The 22,670-nt window shown below is 42.2% G+C and overlaps 2 long non-coding RNA genes across 3 annotated transcripts in view; one reads left to right on the top strand and one right to left on the bottom strand.

Annotated features, from left to right (window-relative positions):
* Positions 1-218: 218 nt before the first annotated feature.
* Positions 219-22,670, bottom strand: part of LOC120396823 — a 29,995-nt gene continuing 7,543 nt past the window's right edge. The window contains exons 3-5 of one of the 2 annotated variants that reach the window (XR_005593415.1): positions 17,969-18,068; positions 2,832-2,909; positions 219-531 (exon numbers count right to left, since the gene is read on the bottom strand). This is a non-coding gene — a long non-coding RNA (uncharacterized LOC120396823). The remainder of the gene's footprint in view (positions 532-2,831; positions 2,910-17,968; positions 18,069-22,670) is intronic. The other variant, XR_005593416.1, reaches the window with a different exon arrangement.
* On the top strand, positions 15,757-21,643 carry LOC120396825. Its single transcript, XR_005593418.1, has 3 exons — positions 15,757-15,872; positions 18,375-18,694; positions 21,532-21,643. It is a non-coding gene; the product is annotated as an uncharacterized LOC120396825 (long non-coding RNA).

Here is a 22,670-nt window from a genome sequence, read left to right as displayed (position 1 = left end):
ACCCACCCTTTGATAATCAGCACTCACCCCAAAACTGAGGCAGCCAAAATAACTAATTGCTTTTGAAAATCTTGGTCCATGATTTTATTATTACTATTAGTATTATGCACAGTGCCAGGACATATGTATAATGAGGGTAAACTACCCATGTACCATGTGGATATTAGGCCTATAGAATCTCTTTAAAAACAGATTTCAAAAAGCAGTTTAAAATCGCCTATTAATTAAAATGATACTGTTGCAAGTCTCCCATAGTTGATGGACACACATCTGGGAGGGAATTAGACCATTTAATTAGCATCAAAGATCAAAAAGCCTCCTGGCAGAGTGCACTGGTTTTTACTTTCTCTGTGTGCAGGTGGATCATGTAGGAGCCCCAGTGTGGTGCTGTCTGAGAAATGCTGCAATTAAAGCAGTTCTGTAGCTCTCTTATCTGATGTGAGGGCTGGCTGAGCCAGCAGTTTCCCACAGCAGGGCATTGTGGGATTGCTGAGGCAGTTATGAAAGTCTTCAGTAGGCTCAGGAGTGTAACTATGGGAGGAGACAAGGTGAGAGGTGGGTCAGAGAGAATATTAAACTGAGAGGTTCATACAAGTCGGTTGATATTCTGGCCACACTGACATTTATGGGAGTTTTGCCACCAATTTCAGTGAGGTCAGGATTTCATTTGCCATCCCCTCTGCCATTTCCCAAGTTTTATCTATATTTCCATAAAACTGGCTGCAGTTTGAGAAAATTGTTCCCTTTCCTAGTTCCGCCAAAGCATAGCTCGGACATCCAAATTCATCCCAACAATAAGGCCACTCATAATGAAAACCTATCTACAGTCACTCTAGCAATGAGCAGTGCTTGTTACTGAAGCACCTTTTATAAAGATGTTGATTATCCCAATGAGGCTTCAATCCTTTTCTGCCAACACAAAACTTTGCATCTCCCTTTCCCTTAACTACCCTCATGCATTTAGCTGATTGATAATGCTACTCTTCTAATAGCAGACACAGTTATAAACAAAAAATCATCTTGTTTTTGGAGTTTGGATTCTTTGTAAAAGTTTGGCTGAACTTTGCAAACTTTACCGAAGAGGGAAACCTTTCCCACAATTCATTGCAAGACCAGCCCCTTTCATGTCACAGCTGGCTCAAGTAAACTCATTTCCTCCTTCGCTAATGTGTGTCTGATGCAATTTTGGCAAGCAGTCTCTCTCTCTCTCTGTGGCTGCTGCTCCTGCTGCCTGTTTTGAAATGTGGCCAAGAGCAATGTTTAATGTGAATGTTTGGTTTGGCCTAAATGTAGCCAAATCATCTGTGCTTTGTTTCACTAGTAAACTATATTATATATTTATATATCCAGAGCTATCTATAGAGATACTGAGGCACATTTTTTCCTTATTTTGCAAATCATTCACTCCATATGTTTTCAGTTTATTTCTTTGTGGTCTACTCCACCCAGTTCCTAAATCAGTAAATCATCTTCATGCTTCTTCCCTTAAAGAAAGCAAGTTCTCCATTACAGAGAGACACTGAATGTAGTTTTGCAGCATTTGGATGAGAGGGTGGGGTTATTTTCTTGCTCTATCAACTGTAACATTCTTATATGCTTGAAATAATCAAAGTTTTAGAGTAGCAGGATTTGCCCCGTAATGTGCCAGCAGGTACATACTGCCTGATTACAGTGGGAACAATACAGATACACAGTGTGAGAGGCAGGACGGAAGGAACCTGAAAAGGGATTCTAAACCATATGCCTTCTGTGGAGCTCTCTGCTTTCCATGACTGGAAAGATCTGTGTGCCCAGCACAGGTTGGAGGGTATTCAGCACATCCCACATAGATCTGGGTGGGAAACGGTTTTCCCAGCCCCCAAAGTTTTTCAAGAGATTGAAATTTTTTCACATCTCAGATGGGGACAAAACTGCAAAATCTCAAAAACATTGCATTTTTGACCTTCTCTCTCTACTTTTTTCAGTCTTATTAGCTTACATGTCCTACATGAAAAGTCACTTTGAACTGGAAAGCTAGAACTTTTCATTTGGAAAATGTCAAAACATTCCCAGAATTTTGAACCTTCTTCCGGCCCCCTTGCCCCCAAGTCGTCAACATTTTTTACGAGTTGGGAAATTAGTTGAACCTGACCCTTTGTCGTGGACAGTTTCAGTTTCAACGAGTTGGCATTTTTCAGCAAAAAAACATTTGTTCAAAAACTCCCAACCAGCTTTACATCCAGTGGCCCTATCAATTTGTGATGGGTTGGGTGAGCAACAGCCATGTAGGGTATTTCAGCCCTCACGGTACCCCCCCAGTGTGCAGTGGGTGAGTGAGTGGATTCAGTCCTTCCCAGACTTCTGTGGAACCTCTTTGAGACAAATCTGTTTATTCAGGCTTGGTGCAGGCACCAAGGTTTGGCTCTGAGTCAATACTTGACAAGTAAGTGCCTAGATTTACACCACTAAGATGGAGAAGAATGGATCAGAAATAGGGATGTACTTGAATATGGGTAACTGGTATAGTATTCAGAACATTCAGGTCAAAATGATTTTACACAGGGAAGGGCAGAGTCTTTTATGCTTCTGTATAAGACCTTAAAGAGTTCATCTGGAAGCCAAGCAGGACTCTGAACACAGACACAAATAAATCCAACATTAGGCCCCAATGACTACAAATATTAAGAAACCACCACTATCCCTGGAAACTGGAGAAAACTACTAAGGTTTGACACACACAACACTTCAGCAGTATCGCCAGTTCCAAGTATTCAGAAATCAAGATTGACTTAAAAATCATGATTTTTTTAAAAAAAGGGGAGGGCGGATTGGGAAGGGGTGTCTTTATTTACCTTCTGGTTTTTGAACCATTAGGGGGTCAATTTGGGTCACAATTCCAAGCTTCTCTCAATAATCATGAAGACTAGAATCTTACGAAAGAAAGAAAAAAAAATTAAAGCTGAGATTCTCATGTATTCACATGGCTTTAGGAGATGAGGCTTTAAAAAATACAACAAATATCATGAGACTCACAATACAATCACAAGAATGGGCAACCCTGCTCTAATTACATGACTAAATGACTTTTTTGTTTAAGTTCTCACCAAAAACATTACTAGCAATCTGATGTCTAACATAGTGAATGCCAATGGAGGTGAGGTAGCATCTGAGGCTAAAATAGAGAAAGAACAAGTTAAAAATTACTAAGCCTTGGTCTACACTATGTGGTTAGGTCAAAGTTAGCCGCGTTAGGTTGATTTTATAAGCAATGCATCTACACAACCAACCCCATTCTGTCAACCTAAAGGGCTCTTAAAATTGACTGCTGTACTCCTCCCCGGAGAGGGGAGTAGCGTTAAAATCGACCTTGCTGGGTCTAATTTGGGGTAATGCAGATGCAATTTGATGGTATTGGCCTCCAGGAGCTATCCCAGAGTGCTCCAATGTGACCGCTCTGGACAGCACTTTCAACCCCAATGCTGACCGTTAGTCTGTTAGTCTATAAGGTGCCACAGGATTCTTTGCTGCTTTTACAGATCCAGACTAACACGGCTACCCCTCTGATACTTATTCCCAGAGAGTAGTCATCAGTGGTTCATAGTCAAGCTGGAAGAGCATATCAAGAGGGATCCTGCAGGGATCAGTCCTGTTCAATATCTTCAACAATGATTTAGATAATGGCATAGAGAACACTTATAAAGTTTGTAGATGATACCATGCTGGGAGGGGTTGCAAGTGCTTTGAAGGATAGGATTAAAATTCAAAATGATCTGGACAAACTGAAGAAATGGTCAGAAGTAAACAGAATGAGATTCAATGCAAAGTACTCCACTTAGGAGGGAACAATCAGTTGCACACATAGAAAATGGGAAATGACTGCCTAGCAAGGACTCTGCAGAAAGGAATCTGGGGGTTATAGTGAATCATAAGCTAAATGAGTCAACAGTGGAACAGTGTTGCAAAAAAAAGCAAACATCATTCTGGGATATATTAGCAGGAATGTTGTAAGCAACACACAAGAAGTAATCTTCTGCTCTACTCCGTGCTGATTAGGCCTCAGATGGAGTATTGTGTCCAGTTCTGGGTGCCACATTTCAGGAAAGATGTAGTCAAATTTGGGAAAGTCCAGAGGAGAGGGACAAAAATGATCAAAGGTCTAGAAAATATGACCTATGAGCAAAGATTGAAAAAATTGGGTTTGTTTAGTCTGGAAAAGAGAAGACTGAGGGAGGACATACCAGTTTTCAAGTACATAAAAGATTGTTACCAGGAGGAAGGTGAAAAATTGTTTCCCTTAACTTAACCTCTGAGATTAGGACAATAAGCAACGGGGTTAAATTGCAGCAAAGACAGTTTAGGTTGGACTTTAGGAATAACTTTCTAGCTGTCGGGGTAGTTAAGCACTGGAACAAATTGCCTAGGGAGGTTGTGGAATCTCCTTCATTGGAGGTTTTTAAGAGCAGGTTAGAAAAACACCTCTCAAGAATACTCTAGTTATTACTTAGTCCTGCCTTGAGTGCAGGGGATTGGACTACTGAGCTCCCTTCAAGTCCTACACTTCTATGATTCGATGACTTTCTTTACTTTAATTGACTAGCCAATGATATTTTCTGCCATCTTTCAAGGAACGATATTAGTTACATTTACCTTCATCAGTCACAATTCTTATCATCAATTAGTTGTATTACCATATTGGCTAGGAGCCTCAGTAATGGACCAGGACCCCGCTGTGCTAGGCACTGTACAAACACGGTTGGGGCTAAAGCTGCTTGAAAGGAAGTATTCACGTGGAAGGCCAGATCTTTAGCTATGGGTGAGGAGTGTTAAAGATGGGTGGGAGTGGATGTAGTTGGGGTAGGTTGTACAAAGAGGCATTACCCCAATGGAGAAACACTGTGGTAACCACTCTAGCTGGGCTAATTGTAGCCATCTTTTATTTTTGGTTACCCTTCTCCTCTCTACTCCTAACCCCAGACTGTTTGATTTATGTACCTGTTATTTCTTATTTTTAGATCGTAAATAGAGCTGGTCAAAAAAGTTTTGATGGAACAGTTTTCTGTCAGAAAATACAGTTTTGTCTAGATCAAAATGTTTCATGGGAACATGTCAATTCCGACAAATTTTTGACAGGAAAAAGTCTAAACAAATCATAGTAGCTTTCTTGTTTCAATATTGTCAAAACATTTCATTCTGATAAGGTAAAAATGTTTCATTTTGATTTCATCATTTCAATCCATTTTGTTTTGACATTTATATTATATTAAAGTGTCATACTTTAGATATTGGTTATACTAATTATATTACATTATAACATTTCAACGTTATCAAAATGAAATGTTCAATAGCCCCAAACTGAAATCTCTCAGAATTTTTGTTCTGCTGGAAATATCTAAATTTTGGCCTTTCTTTCTGATTCAGAACTCTTTTTGGGGGGATGGATGTGTGTGGAATTTTGGTGTTTGCTGCAGAATGGAAATTTTGGTTTCTAACCAGCTCTAATTGTAAACTCTTTGGGACAGGAACAGTCATTTACCATGTTTTTCTAGTACGATGGGGCCCCGGCCTTGATGACCTCTATGGCTGACTAGAAAATATATACGTGTGTGTGTGTGTGTGTGTGTGTGTGTGTGTGTGTGTGTGTGTGTGTGTGTGTGTGTGTGTGTGTGTGTGTGTATGAAGAAACAATATTTAATAATACAGCAGCTGCTCAGCAATAATCGCTACCTGGCCACTTTATTTATATGTTCATAGGTGGCAGGTATAATAGGCCAGGGGAGGCTAAGCTTCCCCTGTGGCACAGCCGCCAACCTGCTGCCTTTGAGAGCATGAACACCTGGGCTGTGGTGGCCCCACCTGCGCTCCACTACTTCCTGTCCCTGCTCCGCTCCTTCTGCCCCTCCCCACCACCTGCCCCTGCCCGAGTCCCTCCTCTCCTCCACCTCCCTCTCACAAGGCTCCCACTACCTGCCATTCACCACGTCCCCCCTCCTGGTGAGCAGAAGGCAGCAATTAGGGGTTCCTGTTTTTGTACTTGTCCTAGTACAAGACTGCCAGAAACCCTGGGTATGAACTCAGGTTGTTGGCTTGTTTCAGGGACTGTGTCACTGAGTCTTCACTGCTATTATGACCTGTGCTATCTGGATTAAAGCTAACACAGGTGTGTCTAGCCATGCTACAATTGGTCCTTCATTTGAGGGGTAGCCATACCCCAAATGAGATCTGACTATGCTTGGTCTCTGTGCCCCAAGAGCTCGCAATCCAAGTTTAGTCTTTTGAGCATCGGGGCTGAGTGTTCTCAGGAGGAGGACTGCAGGCTTGTCATTTCCTTAGGCTGAGCCCAATCCGAGCTGTGTTCAGACTGACATGCAAGACCTGTCTTCTCTCAGACAAAAACAACAAAGGATCACATCCTGCAAGCCACCTGGTACCCCTGGGAAGGCAGAGAAAGGAGACCTCCTATTGTGATTTAACTGAGGCCTGAGATGATAAAGTGATAGGTGCCGTAGAGATACTGAAGACAGTCATGTGCATGATACATTGTTCTCAAAAAGAGAATGCAAATAATTGCCATGCAGGGCTAAAATCTCCCATGTTTGATCTCTGTTTTGTAGGCTGTTTGGGCCCAGTCATGTTGTAAGTATCTGTTCTAAGATGCATCCTTTTTAAAAGGCAGCACTATCCTGGCACAGTAACACTTTGGCAAAGAGGGTGCTGCTGCTGGCCCTATACAGAGTTAAAATGCTGATTTATTTTGGCGTGATAACTTCATATACACATCAGGGATCAGATCCTTTTAGCTATTAGACAACGAGTATCTCCTTAAACAACTGTTCTTATAGTAGTTTTTATTTGGAAAACTGACGTGTTTTTTCCTTCTTCGAGATTTGATATACTGTCAAAAAAAATTCTTGTTGCACTTGAAGCGTGGGAATTATGGGGCTTGTAGACACTTGGCTTGTCTGATAGCTTAATTCTTATTGTGTTCAAAAACTAGGCACTGGAGAATTTACAGTACCAGCAAGAGTATCAAATATTCATTTTAACATATGTGAATTTTGCAGCTTTCTCACTTGACTTGACATCAAGGTTGAGTGAATTGGTTTGGAAAAAATTAGAACTGACCTGAATCTTCACTGAAACCAAATTAGACGTGCCAGCAAAAAGTGCAAGAGAACTTCTTACCCTTTACTCATCAATCTTCTGGAATCAAGGTTACGAAGAACTAGCTTCAGTCGGTTGGAAGCTACATGTGGCTATTTTTTTTTAATTAAGCCCTTTTTTCTGTTTGTGAATCATTCATGACCTGATCCCTGATTTCAGGGAATGCATTCATTATTCATAAAATATATACATGAAATTATGTATGCAAACAAATGTCAGCCTGTGGATTGCTGGTGAAAGACGTCTATTGAGTTCTAAAGGCTTTGGATCAGACTCTTAGACTACTCACAGTTTGCCCTTCATTATTCATGGTCGGTTGACAACATATGCTCCTTGGGGTGGGACTATCTTTTAGTTTGGGGTTTGTTCAGTACCTAGCACAATGGGGCTCCTAAGTACTATCACACTACAAATCAATATTAATAATAATATTATAAATTTACAAATGAATAATCCTTTGTGCTAGAATTTGGGGGTTTGACAAACATTTTTATGAGCCCAGTGCCCATCTAGATAAAACCAACAGACAAATATTATGGATCCATAAGTAAGAGCTATTATGTGCTTTCTTCCCTCTTGGTTTTGCACCCCCCCCCTTCAGAGTCAGGTGACAATTACCTCATTGTAGTCCCAGTCTGACCAAGGGAAGGGGAGTGACTCATTCAAGAGTCCAACAGATCCTTTGTTGCTGCCTAGGCCAGTGTTCTTTGTTCCTGTGAGGCTGGGCTGGGTTTGTCCCGTACATGCCCTGATGAGGTGTGAACTGCCCCTCTGCTCTTGGAGAGTTTTGCCTGGGCCTGTTTTAAGTCATGAGGACACATTTTCAGCTTCATAACTATATACATGAAATTACAACCTATAACATTACTATAACAACAATGCTCAGTGCATCATGAGCCTTCCGAAGACACCCAACATGACAAACTTTGCATTGGATACCACACAATCATATTATAAGGAGGAACATAGGGATGCAGGGTGTTCTCCCGAGGCACAGAGTGTCCCACCACTGAGGTCAGATTCTCATTTAATTTTTTTTTCAAAGTTGCTGAAATGGGGTTCCAGCACCACAGGGAAATTGGAAATAATCTTTGTCACTGTTTTACTAGCCATCCCCAGAACTGCCAATTCTTCTTCTGACTTGGGGTATGTCTACCCTGCAGTCGGCCTCTGTCAGCTGACTTGGACTCACACTGAACAACTATAAAATTGCAGTGTAGCCATTCAGGCTCTGACTCCTTGCTATGCATGTGGCCTCTTTCCTTTTACCCGCTTTCCCCTTTCTTTGTGTTTTGAATCCAGAGTTACCAACCACCACCCAAAATTCTGGGATAATAATTGGAGATATACCAATCTTGAAAGGTCATCTAGTCCAGCCCCCGCCTTCACTAGCAGGACCAATTTTCGCCCCAGATCCCTAAGTGGCCCCCTCAAGGATTGAACTCACAACCCTGGGTTTAGTAGGCCAATGCTCAAACCACTGAGCTATCCCTCCCCCCTAGACCTACTAACTAGAAAGCCACCTGCTGTACTGTACCCCTTTGTATTCTTGCTGCCTCCAACCTACACTGGTCCAGCCTTAAACCACGGGAAGATTTCCTGTGCCCCTTTCAATTACACTGTCACCACCAGCACCACCTTTCCTTGCCAGAGAGGGAAGGCGTTTTTTCTCTCCATCCCTCCACCGCAATTCCTTTTAGGTGTGTCACTCACTACCCCTGCTGCCACGGTTTCCACCCACCACAACTTCCACAGAGGTAATAAATGGGAGGGGGAAGAGAGATGACCCCTGACCCACACAACTGCTGCTCTTTTTGATCCTCTGGGAAAGGAGAGGGGGTGGACTTCCCATTTATTCCATTTCTCAGCTCTCTGCCACAGAAAGAAAGTGTCTCCCACCGTCCTATTACCAGTGAGTTCAGGAGATGGCAGGGGAGAAACAGCTCTCAGCGCACAAGTCTCCTGCTCATTACAGTCCTCTAGGGAGGGAGATGGGGGTGGGAACGGGTCACCTATTCACTGTTCTTCTCAGCTTCCCAGCAAACATGGAAAGCATTTATTTCCTCCACCTGTGTTATCAATGAGTTCATTTGTGTGCAAGAGACATAGAGAGAGAAACCATTGCCTTTCAATGTGTATATACCAGTGATGAGGCCAACGGGCCTATTACTCACCCATCCAACAATGCTGATGTCATGTCTCAGATGGGGTGGGAGGCCCTCAATCCATTCTCATCTTCCTCTCTGCTCCGACCCCCTCTGTCCTATTCTCAACTGCCCCCCTACTCTTTCGGGATGCCCTGGGTCTTAAGCTAGTATATAGGATCTAGCTGGGGGCTTTGCTGGTAACTAAGGAAGGGGAGAGTGGGAGCTCACTGAATCTGTTTCCCCACTCCCTCATGGCAGTCGTTTGCCAACATCACACTACATCAAATAGGGACAGTTTAACCTAAGGTACATCTTTCCAAATTGCCTTTATTCCCTTGAAGTTCCATATAGGGAATAATACTTTTGAAGGGGGGGCGTGTTATTCTTGTTCAGAGACCATGTGTCTGTTGCAGTCATAGACACTTGTCATCTGAGGATGGGGTAAAAACTGGAATCCACAAATTCTAATCTAAGCAATGCCACTAACTTGAAGTTTGGGCTTGAAGTCACTGAACTTCTCTGTGTCGATTTCTTTATCTGCACATTGAAGATAATAGTACAGTACATATTTCCCTCATTCACAAGGCTGTTGCAAGGCTTAATTAATTACTGCTTGTACATCACTTTGAAGAGGTAAGTGCAAAGTGGTATTATCTAGGCGTGACACCCTGTCTACAGATAAACTGCTGCACAGTAAGAGGGCCCAGAAACAGACATAAACACTGTGATTAGAGAGACACACTCGGCACACAGATGTGTGATAGCTCTCGGAATCGGCATGATCTCTCCACCTGCACATCTCTGTCCACCTGCTCTGCAGCCATTGAAAAGCAAATACTTGACTCCTCCATAACCACACAGAAAATTGAAACAAATGACATTAAAAATCTCTAACCCCTAGCCTGCTTTGAGTTAGCCCCTGCATCCTGTATTTTACACATGAACCCTATAAACTCCTGTAAGCACATTTTTTCTTATACTCTGAATAGGCCACCACAATCACACATACTAAATTCCAAGTGCATTTTAGAATCATAGAATATCAGGGTTGGAAGGGACCTCAGGAGGTCATCTAGTCCAACCCCCTGCTCAAAGCAGGACCAATTCCCAACTAAATCATCCCAGCCAGGGCTTTGTCAAATCTGACCTTAAAAACCTCTAAGGAAGGAGATTACACCACCTCCCTAGGTAACCCATTCCAGTGCTTCACCACCCTCCTAGTGAAAAAGTTTTTCCTAATATCCAACCTAAACCTTCCCCACTGCAACTTGAGACCATCACTCCTTGTTCTGTCATCTGGTTCCACTGAGAACAGTCTAGATTCATCCTCTTTGGAACCCCAATCAGTTGGATTCCAATGGGAAAGAAGTTTCTGATGTTAGGGACAGACACATTTTATAGACTATGAGACAGATCCTCAGCTGATGTAAATCTACATAGCGCCATCAAAGTGAATGGACTTTGCTGATATTGAAGTATATGCTGATTTACACCAGCTGAGGATCTGAACCCATGTTCTGGAAGTTGCTTGTGAATTTTTAGTGTTCCCAAGACATCACACAACACTGTAGGTGGGAATGGTCCATGGAGACATTTGCAGCACATATCTATAAAATCCTTTGGGGATTTACTGTAAATACATCACATAAGAATAGTAATGATTAGTGAGTTATTAGTTTTCCAATGATATATTACATGAAACTTTTTGGGTATATATTATTGTACTGTGTTAGATGTAGTGAGTATTTCAGGCATGACAAAAGTTGATGACAAGTGACCCTACTGTGATAAGCTTTATGCCTGTTCACAGAGTGGTCCATGGAAACGGCAGAAGTCATGAACCTCTAATACAGTGGACAACCAAGGCTGGATCCAAGCAATTTGGGCCCTGAGGCACACCATTCAATGGAAGCATCTCTATGTTCTGTCTAGAATTAGGATGGTATCGGCATGGGCCACTCACGCAAAGGCACCTGATGGGTGGGTAGGTGCCCACCACACTCCAATTTGGGCAGGGTACAACCTACCAATTCCCTGTACCACTGTTACCTCTCTGCAGGTGGGCTGGGGTCCATACCAGAAAAAGGACTGAGCCTCCACTCACTGGAGCAGAAGACTTTGTATGTGGAGTCCTTTGCCAACCTCCAGCAGAATCTTGATGGGAATAGGAGCAGCAAAGACCCTCTCCTAGAATGTCCTCTGCTAGGCTGGTGTTGGTGGGGTCCCTTCCACACAGCAGTGGGTTTCGGAGTTAACAGCCCATTAAGATGAATGGGACACCTCACACATTGCAGGCTCTTACAAACATTAATTAGTTATTGCAGTTAAACAAAGGCTTAAGCAGCCTGACTAAGACGACTTTTCCCTGTCAGTGGCTCAGCTTTCAGTCCCTCGACTATCACAGTGTCATAATTTCACTAGTCCTCCGTATCACCATAGAGTCTTCGAGGGTAGACAAGACATGAATTTCTAATGTAAAAACTTCCGGGCTCTCTCTCTCTCTCTCTCTCTCTCTCTCTCACACACACACACGCTTAATTTTTCCCCCCTTTGCAAGTCACCTTTAACAAGAATTCAATTTATTACCATGAAATAAAATGCATCTCCTCAGTTACTCTTTTCAGAGATAATAATGGATTACGAATCTTTCTGAAGTCTGTGACAGTAAGATTAACTCAGTAATCCTGTTTGTTATGTGTCTCCTACCTCTCCTTGTACATAGGATAAGTCAATAGAGTTTAACTTCTCTAATTGAAATCAGTCTACTGACTAAGTCTGCCCATGGATACAAGAGCTGGACTGTAATAATCTGTTCAGTGGAGAATTAATCTCCTGGGAGTGAGGCAGACCTAATTACCAACCTGGTAGAAGAGTCTGCTATCACTGCCCATGTGCCTAGCTGGAGAAAAAGGGCCAACACACCATTTAACTAATCTCTTCCTGAAATGTTTTAAACCTGCCTAATATTGCATCTTATGCCAGCTGCTAAAGCAAATCACACAACAGTACAAAGGCTTCCCCCTCCTCACACTGTGCATAGAAGGAAATGGGGCCACCCATTTCGTTCAGGGCAACAGCCTGCAAGTTCTAACATTAAAATAAAATAAAATAAAGCAAATCTCATGAAGAATTATAAAATGTATTTAGAAAACAGGTTTAAATTACAAATATATCAACCTTTCTCCTGAGAGCAGCCATCTTGCTAAGAAAAAAAAACAGTGATGTTTTGACAATGGCAATGAAGGATCTTTCACAGGGTGGCACTGTCCCTTTAAGGGGAAAGAGGCCAATGCACCTTTGACTAGTCAGCTGCCTCCTAATTTGGTTTAAGCAAGGAGTCCTGGGACATATAAATGGGGGGATGCCTGAGGACAGGCAGTGAGAGTCAATCAGGAAAAGTGGCAAATGAGGGCTGCCTGGAAGTGAGAGATTGGCACATGAAAGCTGCTGGAGACCAGGAGACAGCAGGTGGTCCCTGAAAGATGTTGTAGGTAGTTCCTGGGTGAAGGCAGGAAAGCAGCAGAGGGAATTGTCTTCTGATTTCTAAGCTAGAGAGCTGAGGGCCAGAGGCCTGAAGGCAGGGGAGCAATGGAGAGTTAGACCCAGATGGTTGGAAAGAGATGAGGGCCAAGGTGAGTGAGGGATGCTCAGCTGGTGAGGATGAACTCACAGAAGAAAGGCTGTTGGATTTCCCCTGGGGATGAGTGGGATTACACTCCAGTGAGAAGGGCTGATAAAAGGACAGATGAGGGCCGAAGAGCCCTGGTGTAGCAAAAGAAGCTGGAGCATGGTATGTACTATGTCAAAGGACTAGAGGATATGGGATTTTAAGGACTATAGACAGCGGGGGTGATAAATGGAATATGTTTTGGGTCTCTGAAGAAAAGAAGCTGAGGCAGGTGCACCTGTCACACTGCCACAGAATGGCGCTCCAGGCATGGATTGCCTTATGACCAGGGGCGGCTCTAAAACCGCTGCCCCCCCAGCGGCGCGCGCTGCGCCGCGCCTCCTTCCCGCGCCGGGTCCCCTCTTCCTCGCTCGTCGCCGAGCTCGCGCCGCATGCCTGCGGCGGGTCGGTCGGCGGGGGGACGACGGACCTGCGCCGCCTCGTCATGCCTGTGAGGACCGGGCGGGAAAGGCGGACCCGCGCGCCCGCCCCCCAGGGCCGTCCGCGCGCTCCCGGCTCGGTGGACCTCCCGCGCGGCGCGCATGCCGCGCACGCAGCCAAATGCCGCCGCCGCCTCCGCCGCCCGCCCCCGCTGGCCGCCGCCTTGTCGCCGCCCCTGCTTATGACAGGACCTCAGTTTAAGGGATTGTAAATTGGCTTCCAGCAAATGTGGTATATCTATATGATATTTACACAGCGGTGGTCAGGGGATGTGCCCCTCTGTATAGAAGAGAGTGAGCAGCTACCAGCGGGTACTAAACTGGAGTGTTCTCCATCTAGACTTCTAGTTACTGGAACTCATTCCCATTCCCCAGTAGTCCAAAATGGCCTAAATCTGTTGACCACTGCAAGACCTGCTGTTGGCTAGGGCCAAGATTTTCAAAAATAGGTGCCTGAAGTTGGACTCTTAAATTTAAGATAAGAGGTCTGTTTTTCAAGACTGATGAGCATCCAGTAATTGTCACTGACTTCACTGGGCGCTGTTGGAAGTTTTTGAAAAAATCAAGTCATTTTAACAGGGAGCTTAATTTTAGGCAATCAGCTAAAGAGCTAGGCCGTAAGCATGTAAGAAGGGCTGATGGCATGGGTGTGATGGAGGTGGGGGTGAGAAGAGTGTTTTGCTGCTTTGAATCACTGGTAATTAAAGCAGTTTATTCTCAGTTCTGTTATGCTGCCTGGTGGTAATCCCTGTATGGATTATTATTAATTAAATTATTATTGTTCTTAGGGATCTCTTCTGTATTTGAACTGAAATAAAAACATCAAATCATTCAACTTTGAAATTTAAAATATATATATATATATATATATATATATATATAAATTTCAAAGTTGAATGATTCAACTTTGAAATTTAATATATATATATATATATATATATATATATATATATAAATTTCAAAGTTGAATGATTTGATGTTTTATATATATATATATATACACACACACACAAACACACACACACACACACACCCCTAGCTTTTAAGCCAGAAGGGACCATTATGATCCAGTCTGACCTCCTGTATAACCCAGGCCATTTAATTTCACCAAGTGATGCCTGCATCAAGCCCATAACGTCTGGTTGAGTTAGAGCATCTCTTTTAGAAAGACATCCAGTCTTGATTTAAAGGCTAAGTGATAGTGAATCCACCACATTTCTAAGTAAATTGTTCCATGATTAATTAACCTCACTATATAAACATATATAGTATTTGGTACATTTAGATCTGAAACAGAACCATTTTTTCTTCAGATTACTAGAATGGTATCACTTGTGGCTTTTCCTGAGTCAAAACCCAAGAATTTTGTTATTTATTCTAAAAAACCCACCACAAAACCACCATAAAACCCCGTGATTGTGTCAGATTTCAAGTTTGATTTCCAAACAAGAGCAATTCAGATCAGCATGGGTAAGAGCTATATGCATAAACACACATATCTAATCTAATACAGACACTCATAACCATGGTACTGAAAAACACAATTAGCATCCATGTTCCCATTGAACTAGAATCTTGAAATTTGTTACAAATATTCATTATGGGCCACTCAGAACAGGAGAAAAGGGTGAGGGGATCCCAAATTTGACCTATACAGAAGAGATTACTTTCAAATCAGTCCATTTTATTTCAATTCAACTGTTCAAATGCCCTTTAAAGCTGCAGTCATAAAATTTGTTCACTCATTCCTCTACAATCCCTCGGGTCACAAAATCTGACCTCTGATCTTTCTATCAGATGTCACCAAAAGGTCATCAGTCTTTCTTCTCTGATTTCAACTCTTCAGATGCCTTTTAGATCTACAATCTTGAAATTTTGGTGCATTAATTCAATATTGAACAATAATCACTGGGAAAAATGGAAATTTGACTCTCTTATTGATGACCTTTGGGTGACCTCACAAAAGCGATAGGAAGTTTCTTCTTAGACACTGCCACATTGCATCTGAAGCCTTCACTGTGGAAAAATTAAGGTTGCCTGAGATCCCTGGTTTTATTTATTAGATTTTAGCCAATTGTTGAAAGGCAAGTGAGTGTGTGGCTGGAGCATAAGACAGTCACATCCACCCAAAGGATGGGCTGGTATGCATGATGTATATCTATATACACACACACACAGATACATATATATATATGTGTGTGTGTGTGCCTGTTTATATTGATATATACATGCACTACAGTACATATGAATTGTGACATCATAGGATACATTTTGGAATCTGCATTTGAGTAACCTTTGACAGCTTCACCTGAATTCTGTCCACAAACCTCTCTTAAGAGGGGCCACTTCTGACATTCTAAGTCTCTGAGTGGCTTCAAAAAGAGTTTAAAAAAACAAAAAGAACCCAACCTGCCAGATGAACTTCTCCTTTCTTCTCTCTCCAAGTGTGAAATTACCCCCAACCCTTCTCCCACTAAGGTCTGATACCTTATAACTCATCTGATAGAAACAGGAACTTTATGTACCAGTGGAAATAGTGTTTCCCCCTGCTTATCTATTGTTTAAGGACTTCTGTTGAAAACATGCATAGACAACCCCTAGTGTAAGGGGACTGTTGGCCCCCACTGAGTTTTAGTAAGGGGTTTTTGGTTGGATAGCTCCCAGTACCAAAAGGAAGGGGAAGTGTCGATGGGAAATCAGGACCCTGAGACAGACAGTCCCCAGGAGCAATACGGAGAGGCCAATGCTCCAGATCATCCTGATTGACAGGGTGGGCAGGCTAATGAGGGAGTCAGGAGGCCAGGGGTGTGTGTGTGTCCCATCCTCTGTGTGAGCTGGAATTGCATGGATCAGAGTGGGGCCGAGTTAAGGAGACAGCATGGCCCAAGCTGAGCTGGGGACCAGTGCCTGACCAGCCAGAGAGAACCAGAGAAGCAACCCAGAGAGCAGACCTGTGTCAGGAGGAGAACTGCAGCTACCAGAGCCAAAGGGGCCAGAAATACAGCACAGGAACCTGGAGGCAGAGCATCAGCAGTGCTGGGGCTGGAGTTGGAGCAGTCTGGAACCAGGTGCGGTGAGCTGCAGGGGAGAGCGAGGGGGCACCTGGGCAGCGGGCCCAGCGCAAGGAGATGCCCCCAGCCAAGAGGTCTTGCAGGCCAGACTTGGAGAGGGATCATAACCGCAACGGGGGGTGGGTGACCTCCTGAGGTCTTTTCCAACCCTAATATTCTATGATTCTTTGACTTCAATGGGACCATTTATGCGAGTAAGGCTTTTGGCTACTGCCTTGAGCAGAATTACTTCTGACTTTCCCATTTTGTCCTTATTTTTTAAATTGGTTGCTGTTTAATAAATTGTATTTGCTTGAACTATATGTAATGATCGGTGGGTCAGGGAATTGTCCAGAGCAGAGAGAGCACCCCACAGTGGGGATGCCTTTTCCCCCTTTCCTATGTGACCACGACAAGGTTGGGGGTCAAGTCCCCCAGGAATCCTGGGCCCAGCCTTGCTGGGGTTACGAGGACTCGGCCACACAGGAGAGTGGAAGGGGAGCCCTCGAGGTCAGGCAGGCCTCTGGGTAAAGGAAGTGGGAGCGAGGACTCAGATCCTTTCGCTAGCCCATTTCACCTGGGTAGTGCATAAGCTAGGAAAGTTCCTCACAATAGAGAGACCATTCCCTTGCTTACTCTAGTGTGAGAAGCCTTGCAAAGCAAGGGAAAGGGGGAGGGAGATTTTCTGAAGGTCTCTTCAAGTAATTGGTTTAACTAATTATGGATCCATTAGCTTGAAGCACCACTGAACCTAAAAGCTAGAAACTCCTCAAGACTGCTATGCACATCTCCTCATGCTATTAGTTTCTTTTACGTTTTGTTACAATTACTGACTTGTTCAAGTATTGTAATGTTAGTGCTCAGCTGGGATACTGGACCAGCCAGTGAACATGCAGCTGGTTAATGGATTAATGAGACTGGTATGTTCATTTTAAGGATCTCATCATGTCAGCCAGCTGTCTGGTGATGTAACAGGCTTGATCCCTGAAGCATTTAAACCAGCCAATGACTTTGAGAAACAGGTCTCTTGTTAGAGTACATCCAGCATGCTAATGATATTATTGCATCAAAGTTTTACTTTGCTTGGATTTTTAGGCTGCATGAAAATCTCAGGCTACTTCAGGTGACAGCTTCCATTTTACATGCTGCTGTCCTGTGTACATTTGTACCAATAAAACATCAGATGAAAGAGAATTTCTAGTATTTTACTTTATAAGTAGGAAGATGAGCCTCCCTGTCACATGACAAGATAAATAACTCATTTCTATGAGAACAAAATTCACTGTGGTTTGAGTTACTACTGAATCAACATTTAGCTGCTGAAATAGGTGTTTTTGTGCCCAATTGTGAATTCAGAGGGGATGAACTTTTAGACCTCAAAATTTGGGTATTGTGCCTCAGATCTGTAACAATCCTAGCTAACAGAAATATTGTCATGAGAATTGAGATAGATAATTCTTTTGCCAGGCTTTATTTAGGATTAGATGCAGATTTTACATCAACACAGGCTCAAATTCTTCTCACCTTTGCAATGGTGCAATCCTATTGACTTCAGTGGGCTTTCTTTATTGTAACTGAGACCAGAATTAGACCTTGGCTTTCTTCTAAGCAGCTTCTCTTCTCTCTATTATAATTACATACTTATGTCAGTCACTGACTATGTGCATGGAGATGTATGAAACACAGAAGATACAGCCTCTCCCCAAGAAAATTACAATCTCTTTTTCTCTTCCCACCTCTGCTAGGGAATTATTTGCTAACCATCATTTTAACAATTCCATAAAACAATTCAGTTAACACTAATAGCATCATCTTTTAAAACAAAAACTGATAATTACTTGTTCCTTGTAAGAATATAATTTCCTAATACATGCTGATCAGGAATAGTCCTGAATGCAGTGAACTAATCATTTATTCTCCCTTTTTCCAGGGGAAAAATTGCTTGTATGCTTTGAAAAATAAAGCCTTCAGTGTACTGAAGCATGAGGGAGCCCCGTCAGAGAGGAGACTAAAGGAGAGCACACTGTACTTTTATTTAGGTTTTCCTCTTACTAAAGCTTTTTGACAGCTAAGTGAAATGAAAGAGTGTCACTGAGCATGGATAAATGGAGTCTTAAAAAAAATAAAAAAGGAGAAGAATTGTTGTGTCTCTAAAAGGAATGAACTGACAGACCTGTTGTTTGGACGGCAAGATGTGTAGCATGAAACAGGAATTGCAGTCTATGTTTTCAATCAAGAAGCACAATCAAGGTATCACAATGTTTAATAATAGTAATAAAACCAAGAAAAACTAGAAAACCAAAAATACCTGAAGTTTTCAGTTGCAGAAAAGCTTAAAAAAAATCTGGAGACACCTTCATATTTCTATGCACAGTGGAATACAAACTGAAGAAGATAGTTCAGATGGATAAGGAAAATACCTACTAGCTGAGCTAGGACAATAAGTCTCAATTGACAACACTGCTCAGATATTTAGGATTATTGCTACAGTCCATTGAATAAAAGAGCTGTACAGAAAATGGATTTTCTGTCCCATGAAAAATGTTGTAAAAACAAATGTTTCAAATCAGGGGGGAAAAAAGCCAAATTTTCAAAATATTTTGTGAAAGGAAATTCTGAAAAAAATTCACTTCAGTTCAACTGATTTTTTTTTCAGTTTTGACCATTTTAAATGTATTGCTACAAATAAGACAAAAATTTGAAATAACAAGTAGTTTCAAAATGAAAAATCAAAACTTTCCATTCAGAAAATGTTTAAATAGGACATTTTGAAGTGTTCAAACAAGTTTTTCCATTTTTTTTCCTAAGTAAAATGTTGTTAAAATCCATATTACACAAAAAAGTTGGTGAGCACACCAGATCTCTTCATAAGTGGGTGCAATCAAACAATATGAGTTTTAATGTGGTTAAATGTAAATGTATGCATCTAGGAACAAATAATATAGGCCATACTTAAAGGATGCAACTCTGAAAAAAGATTTGGGTGTCATGGTGGATAATCTGAACATGTGCTCCAGTGTGACGATGTGGCCAACAGGGCTAATGCAATCCTTACATGCATAACCAGGGGAATCTTAAGTGGGAGTAGAGGGGTTATTTTACCTCTGTATTTGGCACTGGTGCAACCACTGCTGGAATACTGTCCCCAGTTCTGGTATCAACATTTCAAGAAGGCAGTTGATAAATTGGACAAGGTTCAAAGAAGAGCCACAAGAATGACTGAAGGATTAGACAACTTGCCTTATACTGATAAGCTAAATAGACTCAGTTCCTTGAATCTAACAAAGACAAGGATAAGGGGTAACTTGATTACAGTCTATGTATCTACATAGGGAACAAATATTTAACAATGGGCTCTTCAATCAAACTCAGACTGGAAATAAGGTATACGTTTTTAAAATGAGAGTAATTAACCCTTGGAACAACTTACCAAGGGTCATGGGAGATTCTCCATCATGGCCTATTTTTAAATCAAGATTGGGATGTCTTTCTAAAAGATCTGCTTATTTTGGGGGAAGTTCTATGCCAGCATTATACAGTAGGTCAGCCTAGATTATCACAATGGTCCCTTTTGGCCTGGGAATCTATGAAGATTCAAGAGCATATTCAGGTTGAGAATGTTTCACGGGCTGGAGGTATTTCTATTATAAATAATATTTTGCAATCCCAAAGTGCTGTACAACTCCATGCATTTCATTCCCTCAGTTGCTCTATCTTAGATTATAAACCCTTTGAGGTAGGGATCATCTTTGCATTATGTAGGTGTGTACAGCACATAGAACAATGGGGCTGAGTGGCATCTGTTGGCCCAACTCCAATACAAATAAAGTCAATTGCACTAAGCTGGTCTAAGACTGATTTAAGAAAGGGGAGAATCAGAACATTGGTCTTACATGGATTTAATTACATTGACTGTAACCTGGAGTCTTGCGTCCAGTTTTGGTCCCCTGACTACAGAAGGGATGTGGACAAATTGGAGAGAGCCCAGTGGAGGGCAACGAAAATGATTATGGGGCTGGGGCACATGATTTATGAGGAGAGGCTGAGGGAACTGGGGTTATTTAGTCTGCAGAAGAGAAGAGTGAGGGGGGATTTGATAGCAGCCTCCAAGTACCTGAAGGAGGTTTCCAGAGAGGATGGAGCTCAGCTGTTCTCAGTGGTGGCAGATGGCAGAACAAGAAGCAATGGTCTCAAGTTGCAGTGAGGGAGGTCTAGGTTGGATATTAGGAAACACTATTTTACTAGTAGGGTGGTGAAGCACTGGAAGGGTTATCTAGGGAGGTGGTGGAATCTCCTTCCTTAGAGGTTAAGGCCCGGCTTGACAAAGCCTTGACTGGGATGATTTAGTTGGTGTTGGTCCTGCTTTGAGCAGGGGGTTACACTAGGTGACCTCCTGAGGTCTTTTCCAACCCTAATATTCTATGATTCTTTGACTTCAGTGGGACCATTTGTGCGAGTAAGGCTTTTGGCTACTGCCTTGAGCAGAATTACTTCTGACTTATACAGGTTAAAGTGAGAGGAGAAGCAAGTCCAATGTGTTAAACTTGCCTTCCCATCCCTGCAATAACAGGGTATCCATTCTCTGCCTAGTTACTTTTTCTCACTAATTGATTCTGAGACATGATTGTAACATTCAACCTTCACAGATTAACAATGGCTTACTAACGCTTAAGCACAAGTTTTAAAAAAACTATATGGGATATCCGGAGCCATTAGCAAACAAAAACAATCTGTTGTACTGGCACAATAGCGGGTAAGAGGAGAAAGTGGGGAATCCACACCTCCCTCCCCTTTTACTTCTTGGGGAGAGGATGGGGCTGTTTTTATATTTGTTTAAAAACAACTTAGCTACAGCTGTGAAACTGATGATAGAAATGCTATCCAAGTGCTCTGAAAACACTTCCAATTCACACAAGTCTCCCTGAGGGGAGGGGGGAATCCATGGTAATCCACATTATAGAAAATGCTCGAATGTATGTAATGCTGATTATTGCCACCTGCTCAGCTTTTTCTCTGTTACAACCCTCCTGGGAGGAGCATACTTAAGGGTCTTGTCAAAAAAATGTCAACTTTACTTTTTTCACCAGATGCAATAACTTCCCTTGAAGACTGACTGCTTTGGTCCCACGTGAAAATACCAGTAAGCCTTCAGAGATGAGTTCGGGGATGCCAATTGATTTGAGACTAGTTTACGGCTGCTAAATGGCTTTGAAGGGCCCGTTGCTGTCTGCTCCCCTCAGGGGGGCTAAGAGGGAAAATTATTATTCACATCTTTCCTTTTTTATTAAATAAAAGAAATAGGAAATGCTTGATTTGACAGCGTATGTTTTCTTTTAATTAGAGTCCTGCAGACACTCTCTTCCCAGAGGCTAATGCTGATAAATAATCCTTAACAATGTATGCATTACAGAACCATCAATTCAACCATTTTTCAACTATGGTTAGCTTATCACAAATGAGTTGACAGCAGGCATTAAGAGGTGCCTCCAGTAAGCTAGAAACAAGGACATTAGACATCTAGGCAAAAAGTCAGGCAATTTTTGTTTGTTTGTTTGTTTTGCCTGAATAACTATTGAAAGAAAGTGTGTGTTACTACAATTTCCAATAGCTAAAAAAAAATCCTTTCACCTTTGTGTTTTAAAGAATGCCTTCAGTGAGATTCACAGTGAAATCCACTGCTTTCAAGTTTTTTGATCTTTTCCTTGTGCAAAGATTCTAGGATAGCAAAGGCAAAGTAGTAGGTTGTGTCTGTTAGAAGTATTTCAAGTGGAAACATAATAGACCAGACAAGAGCAGCATCTTTGGTATTTGCGTATTTGTCCAGTGGCATGCTGCATGCCATTGTTGCTTTGATTCTTGCTTACCTCTGACTGCTTTTAAGGTTTTAGTTCTTCAGCTGGTTAATGTTTAATGTTATACGCATTTGAAATGAGGGTCAAGGAGAGGTCATTGCTGGTAATTAACTATGGGCTTTCTCCAGACTAAAAGTCATCTCAATAGTTACTGGCCTGGAAAAGTGGCATCCTGTAAGCCCCAGAAAGAAGCTACAAGCAGGAGTGGGAAGAAGGGGAAAAAGAAAATTAGTATAATGAGGTTATAAAGATGGTCTTGTGATTAAGGGACTGGACTAGTACTGGAGTTCAATTCCTGACTTTGTCATTGACTCCCTGGTGGCTTTGGGCAAATCAGAATCTTTCTGTGCCATATGTGTCCATCTGTGAAATGG

Source organism: Mauremys reevesii, linkage group 2, assembly GCF_016161935.1.
Source record: "Mauremys reevesii isolate NIE-2019 linkage group 2, ASM1616193v1, whole genome shotgun sequence".
NCBI classification, from domain to species: Eukaryota; Metazoa; Chordata; order Testudines; family Geoemydidae; genus Mauremys; species Mauremys reevesii.
This window is presented reverse-complemented; position numbering and strand designations above follow the sequence as displayed.